This window comes from Chenopodium album, chromosome 11 (genome assembly GCF_948465745.1).
Source record: "Chenopodium album chromosome 11, dcCheAlbu1.1, whole genome shotgun sequence".
Lineage (NCBI taxonomy): Eukaryota > Viridiplantae > Streptophyta > Magnoliopsida > Caryophyllales > Amaranthaceae > Chenopodium > Chenopodium album.
The window spans coordinates 48,501,050-48,514,963 of NC_137844.1; the positions used below are offsets into that span (position 1 = coordinate 48,501,050).

Sequence of the window (13,914 nt, forward strand, 5' to 3'; positions counted from 1 at the left end):
GCTAAGAAGAGGAACAATGACAAAGGAGGGAGGAGAATACAACAGGTCATTGAGAGAAGGTAAAGGGAAAGGACGATTTTTAAAATATTCTTTTTCCCTTATTGTCCAACATCGCATTGCTCAACTATTATATACAAACCATTTGATGGAAGAATCTCGAAATACTTCTTATATACATTGCCTACTAAATCCTAAAATGTGCCATAGTCTATACCACAGCTCAATTCTTATGCATATACACCAAAGGATGCCATGTATTAAAGCCAATTCTCCACCTCTGTATACCTTAATAATGGGCTCCCCTACTTCTCCCAATCCAATGTCCCGCTAAGCATGCCAACCCTGCATTGCACGAGTAGCAGCATCCCTCCTCACCCTTCCTGAATTGGCTTGGTAAGCATTTCCCTAAAACAGAGATTCAATACATCAGAAATTTGCACCATATCATTAGTAAAGCTAACAACAATAGCAGTCTTAGTCCCAAGATGATTTGGCCACAAAAAAATGGACACAAAGATGCAAAAGAGATACTCCAGTCCTTTTTGTTTGTCCCGTTTTCCTCTTTGGGATGTCCCTTTAAGATTGCTCCATTACCTTATTTCATAAGTTTTCCCACTTGCAACCCCTCTTGCTCTTTCCCTCTCTATCTTTATCAACTCCACAATATTGCTTCTCAAAGAAGTGAACTTTGCTCTATGCAGCAATAAAAAATGGACGACAGAGGGAGTAAAATGAAAGTGGACGAAAAATGAGGACAACGTAAGGCGAAACCCAAAAAAGGATATTAAAATAAATATTTGAAAAAGTTTTATAAAAGAGGACTAAGGGCAGATTAAAATTTAAAAAAGTTACACAAGAGTAAAAATACAGAAAAAGTTGAATAAACTTCACAAAGAAAAATAAACAGAGTTTGGTAAAAGAAACGGAGGTAGTACATTTATATTATAGAGTTTTTCCCTCTAATCCTTCCTATCCAACACCATATTTTCCTTAATATCCAAAAGGCTCATATCATTCTCAATCACCCTCCTTTAAGTTTTCTTAGGCCTTCCTCTACCCTCACGATCCTATCACTTTGTCATTCTTCGCCTCACTTGATCTTCGTCTTACATGGCCAAACCATTTTAGGCGACAATCCCTCATCTTATTCTCAATAAAAATTAATCAAAAAAATATTACACTATAAATTCAATAAAAATTTAAGCAATAGAAAGTTGCTGTAATTCCCACAAAAGTAACAAAAGACCATATGACTTGTCCTTAACATGGTTTGCTTGCTGTCTTTAACGTGAAATTTAAGACCAAACAAATCCCAGGATCTGGTGAAGTATTCCCCCTCCTTATCTTCAATCCAAGTTCTTTAAAGTGTAGAAGGATCCACAACGATTTTCCACAGTTCCACCACTAACCCTTACCCAACAAATAAAAAGGCACAAGACTACAATAGTTTTTTCTAAAAAAAATAAATGCCATAAGCTTGACCTTTTTTCTGTTTTCCCATCTCATCTTGCTTGCTGCGTAGCAGAAAATTCCTAGATCACCTCCTACCAGATACCAAACAAAGAATATAATACCATCAGCAGACCTTTTTCATTCTAACCCCAGACCTTAGTAGCCTCTACTTATCATATGCTTAGATTGCTTCAAAAACACAATAAAGGGGGGAAAGAAAAAAAAAAAAAAAAAAACTAATGCAATTTGAATGGGAGCTTTGTGTAGAGGCCACTCTGGCTTTATAGGCTAGGAGCTAATCCCTGGAAACTGTAACATGCAAAAGATTCCAGAGATTCCAACTCAAGGAAAAGCCACTCTGGTTGTACAAGGGCTTAGTCGAAGACTACCCGGAGATTGACATGTAAAGGAGACACACACGTGTCATCTTTCCATCTAAGACTACCCGGAGATTGACATGTAAAGGAGAGACACATTTAGATCTTTTATGGTTTCCCTTCCAAGTAAGTTTTGTCATAGAGATAACTCCTTGAGGAGTTCAGGATAGTTGGGATGAAAAAGAATGTTAAGGTCCCTATGCTACCAAAAAAATACAAATTATAAAAATATTTAAAGAGAGAAGAAAAGGAAAGAGAAAAAAACATAGAAAGCATAATTAGAGATTTTACAAATATTGTCAAAATGATTAGCACAGAATCCAGGATCATAAGATCCAACTAAAAAGACTTAGCAATATAGACTGTATCGTTGCCACTTGATCAAATGCGAAATTCGAATTGAAAGATGAAAAAAAAAATACTCCACCTAGTGATGCCATATACTGGTTAATTACACAATACTGAAAATTGAGGAACTAATTGTTTAAAGCTCAAAACTTGTAAAATTAAGATTATACCTTTCAAGGAGAAACCCTTCTTCTCAAATTTGCAGACGATCTCATGAACCTACGAATCATAAAGGAGTGATTTCAGAATCACAACACAAATATAAAATGAGATTACACTTCATCTTTAGTGTGTCAGAAACAAGTTTTAAAAAATTGTCAATCATTTCGACTTTAGGAGATTGATTCCTTACTGATGCCCTATATTGATCGAAAATAAACAACGAAAGTTCGCCTAAAAGAATTGCAAAAAAATCCCCAAATTAATTTAAATTCTAAAACATATATTCATACCTGAATTCATAACCAAATCTCACCTCCTCCAACTCCTTATTTATGCGATGAGTTCGATGACGGTCCCAAAGAATCCAAAATCTGAAACAAATCAGATTACAATCTAGGGATTTTGATTTTCAAATCCAAGTCCAATAAGAATCGTAATTTGCATAAACGATTAAACCCTAGACCGAGAATCAATTTCAATGATTATAAAAAAAAGCATCTTATCTTAGAAGCTGCTTCAATAGACGAAAAATCCAACCCAGAAATTACACTTTACAAATTAACACACAAATAACTCAACATCCCCAATTTCCATTTAATTCCACCATAAATTCAACAAATCACAACCTAAATCCCCAATCACCCAACAATAAAACATCAATTACCAGAACTCAAACAATCATAAACAAATCCAATCAACTAAAGCCCTAAAAACCAACAATCAAAACCTGAAAACCGCAATAAAAACAAACAAATTAAGAAAATTAACAAAAACGGACAGAAGAAAACTAACAGCGATCGGGACCAGGTTCACAATCAGAATCAAGAGATTCAAATTCACGAGCAGCCATACGACTATTACGCTCAGCATCAGCTTTTTCACGAAAACCACGGCCTTTTGAAAACTGCAGGAAACCGTCGAAGGGATGATCAGTGGTTTTGAACTCATTGCCATCGTTGTTGAAGGGAGAAGTATTTTCTCTCTCTAGGTTTCTGAGATGAGAAGAGAGAGAGAGAGAGAGAGAGAGACAGAGAGCAAAGGAAAAGTGGTATGGAGAGAGAATAGAAGAGAGAGAAAGAAAGAAAGCAGCAAGTGGAAGCCATCTCATATTCTCATTGTACTGTTTGCAAGGGCAATAATGTCAGAACACTATTCATTTTCAACAGTATACTCATGCTGTTCATAAGCTACAGTAGCTTATTTCTCATGTTTTATCCTCACCCTTTAAAAAGTCTCACCTATGCCCCTTATGAACATTGCTCGAGCATAGGAATCACATGTGTGAGAGCATGTGCACTTCACATGCGTCAACCTTTTTTTTTTTTTTTTTAAAAAAAAATTTCAAGAAAAGCGCATGTCTTCTTCTACTTCTGTCATTCTCTTTCTTTCTTTGATGATTCATGCAACCTTGCTTTTTACTTTGGAATATACACTTTGTTTGTTTTTCTCTTTTCTTCTCTTACTGATGGATGATGCTGACAAATAAGGCTTGCGTTGCCAACAAATGAATTTTCACATCATTTCCAACAACCCCAATGGCCTGATCCAAAAATTCAAGAGTAGAGCCACATCTAAAGAACTAACATTGATCGATTGCTTGCCATTACCAGAAAATGTCGTAGCGACGGAAGGAGAGAGCAAGTTTAGATCAGCAGTGGCGATTTTTTGCCGAATCTTTCACGGCGAAAGTCCGATGATCGTTGGAGAATCAATGTTTTAGGTGACTTAAAATTTAGGGTTTTTGGATTTTACAAATTTGGGTCAAATTTGAATCTAGGAATTCAACTAAATTGGGTTTGATATGATCAGCTTTGAACTTTAATATTTTTTATTACGTGATTTTAATTATTTTTCCTGTTATTTCTTCAATTTTTCGCTTATGACTTTAATTTATCTATTGCCTTATTGGTAAATACATGATTATTGTAAAAGGGTGAATTCATAACCCTTCTTTCTCTATCTTATTTTGTTGATGTTGCTCTTTAATTCTTCATTTAATTTGGTTGCAATTTGATTTTGTTCTTGAAATTTGGGATTAGGATCTTGGGAACTTACAAATTGGGGTTCAAATTCAAATTTGGGAATTGAATTGAATAGGGTTTGATTGATTAGTTTTTGGATTTGAATATTGAAATTTGCTATTTGGTTTGGTTGGTTGAGTGCTTAAGCTTGTGTTGTTCTATGTAATTTGGGAAGGGAATCTTGGGGTTTGCAGGAAATGGTTGTAAGTTTCATGAATTACAAGGATAAGTTCCATGCTAATAGTGTCCATATTTGCCTTTAAACCAGTACTGCATGTGATATGGAAACCCGGTTACAGCACCTCATAAAAGCACATTCAATTCTTTTTCTCATAGGAGTCATTCTTGTAGCAAAGATATTCATTCAAAAACAATATACTTTTACTCATAGTAGAAATTTTTATTCAATGTTCTGCAAATCATCTTCACAAGTGTAAAAGATCTCTATTCATGACCAGTGGACTTTATAATTTCACTCATTAAGAGTACAGTTAGTTGTGATAAATGCTCATGGTGATTAGGCTTGGATTGTTTACAATGTTTATATGCACATCCAAATATTAAAGGCAGGGACTCAGAGCTTGTGCAATCTGCTGGTTGTGTGATTGCTTGAATTTGGATATAGGTGTGTGAATTGTATATGTTTATTAGCAATAAATTCTTTTGTCTTATGGAACTCTTGTGGCAGATATGCACCCTGCTCACGAGATCACTCCATCTTGGTCTCTTTATCCTTCAACCACTAACATAGTCCTTTTCTATGGATGCTCGCTATATTATCCTGTTTTTTTCCCCCCAATTTCACCCTTTTTCATTTTTTTTTTGTGTGTGTGTGTGTGTGTTGCATTTCTCTATATTCATCTCCTCATACTATACAGAATCACTATAATGCTTGATTCTTACAATGAAATCTTGTAATGTTTTATCTGCCCATTTACATAATGATAAGAGGTTCACTTTCGGTAGGTTTTGTAGACATCTACTTTTGGCCTCCTGTCCCGACAGGAAGTGCAATGACGATAAATAAAACCATCTTCGTGTTGGATCAAAGTGAAGAATAATTATGGAGAACTGGTTAAGCCACAAAACACAAAAGACTAGCCTAAATTAAAGATAAAAGCCAAAACAAAGGTCCAATTAACTAAACCCGATCATAATTAGGCTTAAGCCCGTGCTTAAAACCTAATAATGACGGATTTAGGAGCGCCTAGGTTAAATTTTAGTGCTGCCGCAGAAAAAGCCGCGCGCATCTCAAACAGTCGCGCTAGGCTGCCGCGCGCTGCTAATTCAGTTGTGCGCGACACCTAGCGCAACCTCCAGAGTTGCGCTGCGGAAGATTCAGAATTATACGGAAAATATAAAATCGAATCTTACCATAAGGCCGCGCGCAAGACAATTAGTTGCGTTGCCCGTAGCACCGCAACCTAATCACTTGCGCTGGGATGCCGCGCGCAACTCATCCTGTTGCGCGCGACACCTGCTGCGGAAGAATGCTCGTAACCTTAATCCTAATCATTCCCTATAAATAAGAGCTTAAACCGAGGCTTAAAGAGACAGAAAATAACCTAAAAAAACTCTGGCGAAATACTTGTGAACTTGTGCAACCTAGCCCCTCTTGTCCTAAACACTCACCCCTTTTTGATATTTTGTTACTAAGGTGGAGGTTCCCCAACAAGAAGGAGTCCATAAGTATTCTAAACGGAGATCTAGCAAAGAGAAGTGGTAAATTCCCGAGTACTTAGTTAAATCACGTTTATTTTCTTGTTTAAAAGAACCTTAATTAATTAATTAGTGTTGTTCAATCACCTTTAAAATAATTAATTAATCAATTCCACATAGTATCTTGCGTTAAATAAAGATTAGAATTGAATTAAATAATTGTTGGTTGATCACTTAACTCAAGGCGAATATTGTTTATTTTCTTATCCTTTTCACGAATTTGATTAAATAAAGAATAACGACATTACGATGTAATTCCTACGTGAATTGGTACGTGTAAATAAAATCAACTAACATAGTTTTAGGTATTGCGTTGCGTATATTGTTTGGTGATGAAATTGTAAAAAAGGAAGAGCTAGTAGAGGCCGCACTAGGGCTAGGATAACAATTCCCCTCTAAAGGGAACGTTATTTTAGTACCCTCGCTCCCGAACTCATTTCTGGTTTATAGACCAATTTGGGCATGGGTAAACTAATGATTCGTGCTAATTATTCCATGAACTCCACATGGAAGAAAGGCATGAACGAGGTTTATGAGTTTTTCCTAAAACTCATTGGCGACTCCCTACTTGTTTCTTACAAAAAAGCGTAATGATAGAATCAATTCTAATTCAAGGTCCCCCAAACAGTCAGGAATTCAAATCCTACTGCACCCTAACAAGTGTAAAAACCTAGGCTTTTAAAGGGCCATGGGCATTTAAGGAGAGGACCCCTTACGATGGGAACCCCCTCCTTACAGTGGTGACTCCACTGGGGACTTAGAGGTTACATGATTAATTCGTAGTTATGGTCCAAGGTTTCCAACACTAGGTTGCCTATGGGTTGTAACGAGAATTAACTTGGATAATCTCTAGTTAGAGAGTGAGACATGAACGCATAATATCTTCCTTTTGCACAAGAGTAAAAACCAAACAAGAAACATTGCATCATGCATAAGCATAACACACTTAAACCATTGGGGATTGGCTCATTGACTAGGGGTCGCCAACACTAGGCTTCTATCCCGAAATCAATAACAATCATCCCACCCATATCGCCAACAAAATGTTGGGAGGACGATGCCATGAGTCAACACGTTGAGTGATTGATTTGTGCGTTGTTTCTTAAGATATGGTACCTTTGGACACCCAAAGCCTTTTTTTTGACCTTAGAACGGCATTGCGTGAATCTTGACTTGTGGCATGCTTATGTGATTATGTGACTATATGCAACGTGTTAGGATAGTCTTCTTTTTTTTACTTTTTAGTTTGGTCTAGGTTCCCAATTACGAAGTTGTCTCTTCGTGATTTAGAGTCATACTCAAAGGATAGCAAAAAAAAAATCAAATAAAAAAAAAAACGATGACAAAAAAAAAATGATTGAATTAAAAAAAATCCTATGAACAGGTGGCGCGCGCAACTTAGTGAGTTGCGCGACCCCCCCAGCGCAAGAGATTCCGTAGCGCGCGACAGCCGCGCGCAACTGAGTCACTTGCGCGCGCCCACTGAACGAGTCAATTTTGATTTCTCAAAAAACAAATTGACTCGTCCGAACAATATCTTCATTGAAGAATTGTTAAGGGTGATGTTATCCGTTTGAATATATTTTGCGTCTTTTTTTTTCTCCCTTTTTAAACAAGCGTATCGATTTACTTATCCTTTCGTACTCCTTTAGGGTCGGTTTCCAAGCTTGGGAAAGAGGACTCCCGGGCACTCGCATTCTACGTTTACCACCCAAAGATCAACCCCTTTCAAACCACTTTTCTTCGACAACTAATCCTAGTCCAACAACAATGCCAACCATCGAAGAACTTCAACAAGAGATTCTTAGTTTGAGAGAGGAAAAGGCTCAAGAGGCCGAGGAGAGAAGAATTAAGAAAATGGAAAAGGCTGAAAAGAAAAATGCTGAAACCTTAGCCTTGCAAGAAAAGATGGAACAATTATTTATGGAAGCAAAATATTAATTATGGAAGCAAAACTAGTTCCAAAACTAGAATTGCTGCATAATTGACAAGTATAACCAAAATGAGCAAACAAAATAACAGAAAATCAAACCAAATTCGAGTAGAATTGCAAAAAACGCACTCACACGAAGAAATGCTCATACAAGGTTCAATATTTAACCATTTTTCATGAAATTTGTTGCAAAACACTCCTCAAACATAGTATAACAACATGGAACAAACAATTTCAAGAATAATGAATCGAATCAAAAACCCCCAAATTCGAAATTTAGGGTTCAACGGTTTGAAAATCGTCCCAATTTATCCTAAATCAAACGAAAAATAACAGAAAACTTACATTGGATTATGGAAAATATGAATTAAGGACGAAATTTTCTTCCTTTAGCTTTGAAAATCGCAAGAAACCGAGCTCTTTAGAGAAAGAAAGAGGCGAAAATAGATGAAGGAAGGAGAGAGAAAGCGAAATGAAAAATCGCGTTTTGCGATTTTCATTTTGCTGAACTGAGTGTCGCGCGCAACTGAATCAGTTGCGCGTGACAGACCAGCGCAACTCAAAAAGATGCGCGCGCCTGGCCAGCGCGACCCACTGAGTTGCGCGCGGATACTGGTCACTAAAATGACCGGAATCTTGATTTTGATCCATTTGATCATTTTTAACGGTTTTTGCTCGTTATTAGACGTAATGGCGCGCAAATTATCAAAATCTTTTAAAATTTCTTTTCATATTGTAGTTTGTTTTCTTCTTTGTTAGTTTTTTGCATCATTTTTGCATGCACACCGTGCTTTGTGCCTTCCCCAAGCATACGTTTTGAACGTTTTTCGTAAGAGTTCCTTAAGACGTTTCGTGGTGGTGCTTTACGTAAAAGCACCCATAGACAGGAAATGGTTGAGTTCTTAAGCTTGTGTTGTTCTATGTAATTTGGGAAGAGAATCTTGGGGTTTGCAGGAAATGGTTGTAAGATTCATGGATTACATGGATAAGTTCCATGCTAATAGTGTCCATATTTGCCTTTAAACAAGTACTGCATGTGATATGAAAACCCGGTTGCACCACCTCATAAAAGCACATTCAATTCTTTTTCTCATAGGAGTCATTCTTGTAGCAAAGATATTCATTCAAAAACAATATACTTTTACTTATAGTAGCAATTTTTATTCAATGCTCTGCAAATCATCTTCACAAGTGTAAAAGATCTCTATTCATGACCAGTGGACTTTATAATTTCACTCATTAAGAGTACAGTTAGTTGTGATAAATGCTCATGGTGATTAGGCTTGGATTTTTTACAATGTTTATATGCACATCCAAATATTAAAGGCAGGGACTCAGAGCTTGTGCAATCTGCTGGTTGTGTGATTGCTTGAATTTGGATATAGGTGTGTGAATTATATATGTTTATAAGCAATAAATTCTTTTGTCTTATGGAACTCTTGTGGCAGCTATGCACCCTGCTCACCAGATCACTCCATCTTGGTCTCCTTATCCTTTAACCACTAACATAGTCCTTTTCTATGGATGCTAGCTATATTATCCTGTTTTTTCCCCCAATTTCACCCTTTTTCATTTTTTGTGTGTGTGTGTGTGTGTGTTGCAATTCTCTATATTCATCTCCTCATACTGTACAGAATCACTATAATGCTTGATTCTTACAATGAAATCTTGTAATGTTTTATTTGCCCATTTACAGAATGATAAGAGGTTCACTTTCGGCAGGTTCTGTAGACATCTACTTTTTGCCTCCTGTCCCGACAGGAAGTGCAATGACGATAAATAAAACCATCTTCGTGTTGGATCAAAGTGAAGAATAATTATGGAGAACTGGTTAAGCCACAAAACACAAAAGACTAGCCCAAATTAAAGATAAAAGCCAAAACAAAGGTCCAATTAACTAAACTCGATCATAATTAGGCTTAAGCCCGTGCTTAAAACCCAATAATGACGGATTTAGGTGCGCCTAGGTTAAATTTTAGTGCTGCCGCAGAAAAAGCCGCGCGCATCTCAAACAGTCGCGCTAGGCTGCCGCGCGCAGCTAATTCATTTGCGCGCGACACCCAGCGCAACCTCCAGAGTTGCGCTGCTGAAGATTCAGAATTATACGGAAGATATAAAATCGAATCTTACCATAAGGCCGCACGCAAGACAATTAGTTACGCTGCCCGTAGCAGCGCAACCTAATCACTTGCGCTGGGATGCCGTGCGCAACTCATCCTGTTGCACGCGACACCTGCTGCGGCAGAATGCTCGTAACCCTAAACCTAATCATTCCCTATAAATAAGAGCTTAAACCGAGGCTTAAAGAGACAGAAAATAACCTAAAAAAACTCTGGAGAAATACTTGTGAACTTGTGCAACCTAGCCCCTCTTGTCCTAAACACTCACCCCTTTTTGATATTTTGTTACTACGGTGGAGGTTCCCCAACAAGAAGGAGTCCATAAGTATTCTAAACAGAGATCTAGCAAAGAGAAGTGGTAAATTCCCGAGTACTTAGTTAAATCACATTTATTTTCTTGTTTAAAAGAACCTTAATTAATTAATTAGTGTTGTTCGATCACCTTTAAAATAATTAATTAATCAATTCCACATAGTATCTTGCGTTAAATAAAGATTAGAATTGAATTAAATAATAGTTGGTTGATCACTTAACTCAAGGCAAATATTATTTATTTTCTTATCCTTTTCACGAATTTGATTAAATAAAGAATAACGACATTACGATGTAATTCCTACGTGAATTGGTACGTGTAAATAAAATCAACTAACATAGTTTTAGGTATCGCGTTGCATATATTGTTTGGTGATGAAATTGTAAAAAAGGAAGAGCTAGTAGAGGCCACACTAGGGCTAGGATAACGATTCCCCTCTAAAGGGAACGTTATTTTAGTACCCTCGCTCCCGAACTCATTTCTGGTTTATAGTCCAATTTGGGCAGGGGTAAACTTATGATTCGTGCTAATTATTCCATGAACTCCACATGGAAGAAAGGCATGAACGAGGTTTATGAGTTTTTCCTAGAACTCATTGGCGACTTCCTACTTGTTTCTTACAAAAAAGCGTAATGATAGAATCAATTCTAATTCAAGGTCCCCCAAATAGTCAGGAATTCAAATCCTACTGCACCCTAACAAGTGTAAAGTCCTAGGCTTTTAAAGGGCCATGGGCATTTAAGGAGAGGACCCCTTACGATGGGAACCCCCTCCTTACAGGTTCACTCACTAGCATTGTTTGGATCTCTTACTTTTGTGAATAAAGGCATTAAGGCCTATATTATAGCTTTGTGCAAAATTTGTAATCATAAAACTTTTTCAAATGCATTATCATATAATACATTTCTTATACTTTTTCTATATGAATGTTCAATCTCTTATACATCAGTTTAGAAAGCTTTCTTCCTGAGGTATTTTGTCTATGTTAAAGATATGAATTATATACATAAATTACTTTCATTATTATATCAATGAGATGTGCGACTACAACGGAACTGTACGTATAAGTGTTACATGCAACAACTTAACGCAAAGCTTCACAATCTTGGGTTATTCACAAACTAATATTTGTAGTAAATCTATGCACTGTGGGTGCCCTAGTAGGACAGGTTTTTAAAGTTGTTTCAAAATAGGGAGTGTTGCTTGTGATGGGAAATTCGGGCTCGAAATAAAGCAAGAAGAGCCTACAAGAGTTCCACCAGCGGAGAAAACAGAAAAAAGGGCATTACTTCTTGTGCAACTTAGACCAAAACATTGCTGTTGTAAAGAGGACAATTTACTTGTATAATTCACTAGAGAAAGGAAATGCAGATGCTGCAAAATTTTTTAGTGAATCATTGTCTAAGGTTCCTGTTAATTTCTACCCTCTTGCAGGGAGGTTAACTATCTGAGGGTAAATTGATCGTTGATTGTGCCAGGGAAGGACCGTTGTTTGTCGAGGCAGAGGCGAATTGTTGTGTTAGAGCTGGTGGGAATAGCTGTTGCTGATCCCACGTTGCTAAAGAACTTTGTTTATGATGTTCCTTGTGCTTTTCAAGTATCTTTTCTTTTTCTATTTCTGAAGTTCAAAAATCTTATATACGTAGTATTTTTTTTTCTTATCAATTAGATAATTTGGTGATATTTACCGAAAATGGTTAGGAAATTAATTTATATATGAGATGTTTAAACTGTTATGATCTATGATGTCCTTTTTCTCTACCAAAATATGTTCATGGTCATTTGCTCTTGACAATTTTTGTGTATATGTGTACATCTTGAGAAAGATGAAAAAGTAGTTAATTTTCATGTATATAGATTATAAGATATCTGATTAACTACTATAGATACTTCTAGGCTATATACTTGTTGAAAGTAAAAAATTTCTCTCCCAGTAAATTATTAACTAGATGATATTTCAGAAACAAGTGGACTTTGCTATTAAAGGGGAATTTTAAAAGGGTTTCTATAATGATTCTTTCTCATAATTATTCGGAAACCTTTGGTTTGCAATTGTGATATGTTAATATATGTTTATTCCACATCTTGCACTGTAAGTAAGTGTTGCCTTTGAACTAGATTCACATTTTTTTTTTTTTAATTTGATGCTTTAGTTTTTAAGATGGTGTTGTTGCTGTTCTCTTAATGGTTGTTTAACTTCAAATTTTACCTTCTTGTGCAAGGTGGAGGTTGGTGTGATAATGCTAGAACATGTGTCTACAGGAAAACGACTCGACGACTCAACGTGGGTCATCTAAATATATGGAAAAGTAATTAGCATTTATGGGATTATTAAGCAATAAGGCAGTTTTAGGTCTTTTTCAATTATACACTTGTGCTAAACTTCCCTTTTCATGTGAAAATTTCATTAAGTTATGCTTTATTTTGAGATTGGCTATGGCAGGATGGTTTTGCAAGTGTGATCATGTACCTAACAATATAAAGAGGAATGTATGTGGATTATTAGAGTTCTCAATTAAGATTTTGATTATACCGAAGATCTTGTCTTACCTCATCAAGCAAAGTACTTGAGAAAACTTAATTATGAGTTAATTTAAGAACGAGAGTAAATATAATATATAATTTTTTGAATTTATGATTTAATTACAATACTAATTGAGATTGTTTTATGATCGATTGGGTCACACGCCAAATATAATTATAAATGCAAAGGATGACTGTGTAACACCAAAATAAAATAATATGGCAAAAGAGATTACTAAAGGAATAATCAAGGATGAAATAAGGTTGGGAAATAAGATGATCAAATCTTTGTGAGATGGAAAAATAAAATTAAGGAAAATAAGAGATTTTAAGGAGATAATTAAAAATACAATTTACCAAAATAAATCACCCAAAAATCCATCATGGTGGCTGAAAATTTGAGCTTTCCCAAGCTCATATTTTCGGACCTCCCTTTAGATATTTAGGGAATTAATTTACTAGTTTTAAGGAAATAATTGTGTAAATAATATATATAGTATAAAATAATTAATTAAGAAAATATCAATTATTCACTAAATAAATTCACTAAGAAAATCAGATTTTCTACACTTAGAAAATGTGAAAATCATAGCTTATTATAAAGGAAATTCGGACCTCCTAATTAAATAATTAAAATATAATTTTCACTTAGTTAAAATATCCAAAATATATATAAATAATCCGGGTTTTAAAATAAAATAAATGGATAATAAATCTTATCCAAAATCCAAAAATAATAATTGAGTTTTAAAATACTTTTGGCGCCAAAATTTAAATATCATTTTGGCTCCAGAATTCAAATAGTAAAATAAATTACTAAAAATACCCTTTTAAGAGAATACTAATTAATTAATTAATTAGAAAATACGTTTTAAAAATACGGGGTATTAAAGACTCGGTTAATTAACATAATTGGGCACGAGCTTGGTTTATTTTTAAAATTTGT

General features: G+C 35.6%; 1 long non-coding RNA gene across 1 annotated transcript; it reads right to left on the minus strand.

The window, feature by feature from the left end:
• Nucleotides 1-29: 29 nt before the first annotated feature.
• On the minus strand, nt 30-3,401 carry LOC145567662 (uncharacterized). The gene is made up of 4 exons (XR_014095722.1): nt 3,132-3,401; nt 2,630-2,710; nt 2,348-2,396; nt 30-405 (listed from the first exon to the last, which is right to left on the minus strand). It is a non-coding gene; the product is annotated as an uncharacterized LOC145567662 (long non-coding RNA).
• Between the last annotated feature and the right edge of the window lie 10,513 nt (nt 3,402-13,914).